Genomic DNA, 5993 nt, shown 5'->3' with positions numbered 1-5993 from the left:
GAGAGCTTGGGTTGTTATACTACTATCAGACAAAATAAACTTTATGTTAAAAAAAATTGCAAAAGAAGGATATTTATTATATTAGAAGGGCCAATTCACCAAGGAAACATAATAATCATAAACATATATGTCATAAAATTTTCAGCCCTAAAATACATCAAGTAAACTGACAAAATTTAAGGAAGAAATATACAGTTCTACAAAAACAGTTGGAGACTTTAATATCTGACTTTTTTTTTTTTTGAGACAGAGTCTCACTCTGTCACCCAGGCTGGAGTGTAATGGTGTGATCTTGGCTCACTGCAACCTCTGCCTCCCAGGTTCAAGTGATTCTCCTGCCTCAGCCTCCCAAGTAGCTGGATTACAGGTGACTGCCACCATGCCTGGCTATTTTTTTATTTTTAATAGAGATAGGGTTTTGCCTTGTTGGCCAGGCTGGTCTTGACCTCCCGACCTCAGGTGATCTGACCACCTTGGCCTCCCAAAGTGCTAGGATTATAGGCATGAGCCAACACACCCAGCCCTAATATACCACTTTTAACAATGAGTAGAAAACTAGACTGAAGATCACTAAGAAAATAAACGGAACAACACCATCAACCAATCAGACCTAGCAGACATACGTAGAACACTCCATCCAACAGCAGAAGAACACACATTTTTCTCAACTGCACATGGAACATTCTCAAGGATGGACAATATATTAGCCCAGAAGAGAAGAATTAATCAACTTTAAAAGACAGAAAATATACAAAGCATCGTATCTAGTCACATGAAATTAATTAACAGGAGAACTTTTTAAAAAATTACAAATTTTTCCATTGTTTGAAAAATTAGATTAGATGTGGTAACTCACACCTATAATCCCAGCACTCTGAGAAGCCAAGGTGGGTGGATCACCTGAGGTCGGGAGCTCAGGACCATTCTGGCCAACATGGTGAAACCCTGTTTGTTTGTAATAAAAATATAAAAATTAGCTGGGCATGGTGGCAGGCACCTGTAATCACAGCTACTTGGGAGGCTAAAGCATGAAAGTCACTTGAACCTGGGAGTCAGAGGGAGGTTGCTGTGAGCAGAGATGGCACCATTGCCCTCCAGCCTGGGTGACAGAGCGAGACTCTGTGTCAATAAAAAGAAAAGAAAAAAGAAAAGAAAAGTTAAACAACATACTCTTAACTAGCCAGTATATCAAAAGAGAAATCACAAGGGAAGTCAGAAATTATCTTGAGATAAAAGAAATAAAAAACCTAACATACCAAAAACTTACAGATTCAAGCAAATACAGTGCTAAGAAGGTAATTTACACACATACCATTTTAGCCCATTCAGGCTGCTATAACTGTCATAAACTGGGTGGGTTATAAACAACAGACATTATTAGAGTTTTGGAGGCTGGGAATTTAACATCAACGCACCAAAAAATTTAGTGTCTGGTGAGGGTTCATAGATAGACGTCTTGTGGCTTTAGCTGGGAGCAGTGGCTCATGCCTGTAGTCCCAGCACTTTGGGAGGCTGAGGTGGGTGGATCACCTGAGGTCAGGAGTTGGAGACCAGCCTGACCAATATGGTGAAACCCTGTCTCTACTAAAAATACAAAAATTCACTGGGCATGGTGGCAGGCGCCTGTACTCCCAACTACTCGGGAGGCTGAGACAGGAGAACTGCTTGAACCCAGGGGGCGGAGGTTGCAGTGAGCAAAGATCGTGCCATTGCACTCCAGCCTGGGCAAGAGGGAGACTTGATGTCAAAATAAAAATAAATAGAAATTTAGCTGTCTTGTTGTGGTCTCATATGGAGAATGAAACAAAGAAACTACTGAAGTCTCTATTTAAAGGGCACTAACATCGCTAATCAAGGAAATGCAAATGAAAACCACAATGAGATACAACCTTACTCCTGCAAGAACTGCCACAATGAAAAAGTTGAAAAACAGTGTCAGCTTGAATGTGAAGAGGGAACACTTTCACATGACTGGTGGGAATGTCAATTAGTACGACCAGCATGGAAAACAGCATGGAGAGTCCTTAAAGAAGTAAAAGTAGAACTACCATTTCATCCAGCAATCCCACTACTGGGTATCTACCCAAAGGAAAATAAGTAGTCACATGATAAAAGACACAAAGACACGTGCAAATGCATGTTTATAGCATAATTTGCAATTGCAAAGATATGGAACCAACCTAAGTGCCCATCAACGGATGAGTGCATACAGAAATTGTCCTGCATATACACCATGGGATTCTACTCAGCCATAAAAATGGATGAAATCATGTCTCTTGCAGCAACTTGGGTGGAGCTAGAGGCCATTATTCTAAGTAACTCAGAAATGGAAAACCAAAATATCGTATGTTCTGTCATTTTACTTGATGCCACTAAATTCTATGTTATATTTTACATAAATAAGGAGAAAAAACAAAGAACTTGCAATGGAGGCATACCAACATTTCATGTGCACATAGATATGGGTATACTCAGAGAAATAACACAAAGCAATATATTGACTTTCTTTAATCAGCTAGCTAGTTTGTAATTTATGTATTAGACCATCCATTTGTTCTCTTTTATCTGCTGCAATGCTTTCTTAAAAACATTAGATTTGCTCTTCTGCGGTGTGTTAGGACATGAACCCAGGTAAAGACAGAAGGTTGAGGCCTCATTTCACATGGCCCTATATTACTTTTCTGGGTGTTAAGATCATAAAAACACCATCAAAATTATAAGTTAAAGTGCACTGACTGAATTTTTAAAATAATGAGACATAAAAAAGATACATTTATGTTGAAACAAATGTTTTATAATTGTTGTAATCTTTCTGAGACACAGGGTCACGCTATGTTGCCCAGGCTGAAGTGAGACAGTGGCTATTCACTGGCACCATATTTCACACTACAGCCTTGAATTCCTGGGCTCAAGAAATCTTTCTGTCTCAACCTCTGGAGTAGCTGGGAGTACAGTTGTGCACCACTGCACCTGGCTTTTGGGATTTTCCCACAGTTGAAAAACAGCCAAACCCTAGAAAAATTTCTTAGTAAGTCAAGCATTATTGAACTGGTTTTTTTTCTTACCAACTCTTATCATTGATACACCTTGTCATTATTGAATTCACTTTGAGATCCTCAGAAACAGACTATTTCTATGAGTTACATCCCATGACAATGTTACCGATCTGGGCGATCCTTGGTTGTCTTTTTGGAAGAAAGAATTTACCCAAAAGACCAATTTGTAAACCAAAAAAAGTTTATTTGGGAAGTACAAGTACACTTCAGGAGAGGAGTGGTCTGGCCCTGCTGGAAACACCCCCATGACATTGTGCACTGTGATCTTCTGCTGCCTCAGTTCTTTCTTTACCCAGTTCGCACTGAAGTCTGGGGATCCTCCCTTACTGTGCTTAACACACATGCATGGGAACCAGTGATCAATACGAATCCTATCTAATAGTGACACTGCTTCTTACCGCCACCCCAGGAAGATAGGGCATTCAATTTTGTACCCGCTGTGCCTGCTCAGTTCTCAGAAATTCCCCTTTTGCCCTTATCCTTCCTTATCAGGATCTAGTTAACAACATTCTGACAGTTCAACCATGGAGTGAGTACTGGGCAAACGGAGAGGTGCTCCAGGGAGTTCTTTCCAACATGGATACCTCCCCCTCATGCCTGCTCACATCTGACTGTCTACCCTTACATTGCTTCCTCCAGGAGTTGGAACCCGGAAATCTTTTGGTAGATGGGGCAGAGGTCATTCTCTGTAGCTACTTCCTGCTGAAAGGGGCCATCAAGGGTCTTTGGGGTCCTTCCTCCTTGCTTGCTGTCATGGTGAGATGGTTTTGATGACTGTTGTTGTCTCTTGGAAGATCTGACTCGTGATGTCCAGAGGAGACCTTGGTTGTCCTCGAGGGAAAGAAAGAGGTTGATATCCCCACCACAAGATCATCTCAAATCTGATGGTTTCTAGGTGGGAGCAAATAAACTGAGAAGATTCAGAAAGCAAGGCTTAAAAAGGAGAAGGAAGATAGAGGCCAAGCGTCCCAGGAAACAGAAGAGCTATGAGAATGAAGACCAGGTGACACCCAGCAGAGCCAACACTTAGTAGCCCTTTATCAAAGGTGAGAGGCCTGGTGTATAAGATCTCTAATGTGCTGCTGGACCTGCACAGATTTGTTAACAGAAAAATACAAAAAGTATATTAGAAATCTGAAAACCAAAGGAAGAGATACTATAACTACCCTTTGACAAGTATTTCTCCATTCGCTATTTGAAGACAATGAGCTTGAGGTAGGAATCCTTGTCTTCTCTTGGATTCTATATTCTATTGAGACCTAACTGTCATTAAACTTCCCATTGCAAGGTGATTCTAGGACTGGTATCATAGTATAAGTGGCCAATAGGTCTGCCTCTTCACTAGAAGTTTGGTACTCAAATCTGCTAGAATTTCCTTCTGTGAAGATTGTGAAAAACAAATGCTAAGTGTTTACGCCCTAACCACTGTCTGCACAGAGTTCCATCTTTTTGTGAGCAACATCTCCGAGTTCTGTCTTGCTCGGAAGTCCACCTGCTCTAAGCTCAAGCTTGCTAGGGGCTCCCATCACTCGGAGCTCCTTCTTGCTCTGAGAACGATCTACTTGAAGCTCCAATGGCTCAGAGCAATGTTTGGAGTGCCAATCACTCTGAGCTCAATCTTCTTGTGAGCATCATCTTCTCTGAGCTCCACCTTACACCGAGCAACATCTGCTGCAATAGAGCTCCTTCTTGCTCCAAACTCTATCTGCTCCAAGCTCCTTCTTGCTCAGAGCTCCATCTGCTCCAAGTTCCATCCTGCTTGGAGCTTCAATCACTCCAAGCACTATCTTGCTCTGAGCACCATCTGCATAGACATTTACCTTACTTGGAGCTCCATCTAGTCAGAGATCCATCTACTCTGAGCTCCATCTTGCATGGAGTTCCAATCACTCTGAGCTCCATCTTGCTGGGAGCTCCAATCACTTCTAGCTCCATTTTGCTCTGAGCAGCATCTGGTTGGACCTCACCTTACTCTGAGCAACATGTGCTCTGAGCCCCAACTAACCTAGCAACATCTCTCCAAACTCCATTTTGCTTAGAGCTCCTTTCTGCTCAGCGCTCCTTTTTGCTCTGTCTGCTCCAAGCTGCATCTTGCGCAGAGCTGCAATTGCTCAGAGCAATGTTCAGAGTGCCAATCACTCCGCGCTCCCTCTCGCTCTGAGCACCATCTGCTCGGATCTCTACCTTATACCAGCAATACCTGCTCCAGGCTCCATCTTGCTTGGAGCTCCTTCTTGCTCAGAGGTCTATCTTGCAGGTCTATCTGATCTGAGCTCCATCTGGTTTGGAGCTCCCAACATTCCAAGCTCCATCTTGTTCTGAGCACCACCCACTTGAAGCTCCATTTGCTGCAAGCTCCATCGCTCTGAGCTCCGTCTCAAATCACTTCCAGTTCCATTGTGCTCTGAGCACCATCTGCTTCAAGCACCATCTCACTGTGAGCAACATGTTCTCTGAGTTCCCTCTTGCTCTGAGCACCATCTGCTCTGAGCTCCATCTGAAACCAAGCAACATTTGCTCCAAGCTCAATTTTGCATAGAGCTTCATCTGTTCCAAGCTCCATGTTGCTCAGAGATACATCTGCTCTGAGCGCCATCTTGCTGAGAGCGCCAATCACTGCCAGCTTCGTTTGCACTGAGCACTGTCTGCTCAAGCTCCATCTTGCTATGAGCAACATGTTTTCTGAGCTGAATTTTGCTCAGAGCTGCATCTGCTCCAAGCCCCATCGTGCTCAAAGCTCCAATCACTAAGAGCTCCATCTTGCTCCGAGCACATCTGCTCAGAGCTCCAATCTCTCAGAACAATCACCCTGAACTCCATCTTGCTCCGAGCACCATCCGCTCAGAGCTCCAATATCTCAGGGCAATCACCCTGAGCTCCATCTTGCTCCAGCACCATCCGCTCAGAGCTCCAATCTCTCAGGGCAATCACCCTGAG

The 5993-nt window shown here is 43.2% G+C and overlaps 1 long non-coding RNA gene across 2 annotated transcripts in view; it reads right to left on the bottom strand.

The window, feature by feature from the left end:
• Positions 1–1564: 1564 nt before the first annotated feature.
• The window catches only part of LOC116546627, a 13818-nt gene continuing 9389 nt past the window's right edge, over positions 1565–5993 (bottom strand). The window contains exon 3 of one of the 2 annotated variants that reach the window (XR_004266786.1): positions 1565–1575. This is a non-coding gene — a long non-coding RNA (uncharacterized LOC116546627). Of the gene's footprint in view, positions 1576–3851; positions 3888–5993 lie in introns of those variants that run through there. The other variant, XR_004266785.1, reaches the window with a different exon arrangement.

The sequence above is a fragment of the Sapajus apella genome, unplaced genomic scaffold, assembly GCF_009761245.1.
Source record: "Sapajus apella isolate SASKATOON/1434 unplaced genomic scaffold, GSC_monkey_1.0 scaffold1149, whole genome shotgun sequence".
Taxonomy (NCBI): domain Eukaryota; kingdom Metazoa; phylum Chordata; class Mammalia; order Primates; family Cebidae; genus Sapajus; species Sapajus apella.
This window is presented reverse-complemented; position numbering and strand designations above follow the sequence as displayed.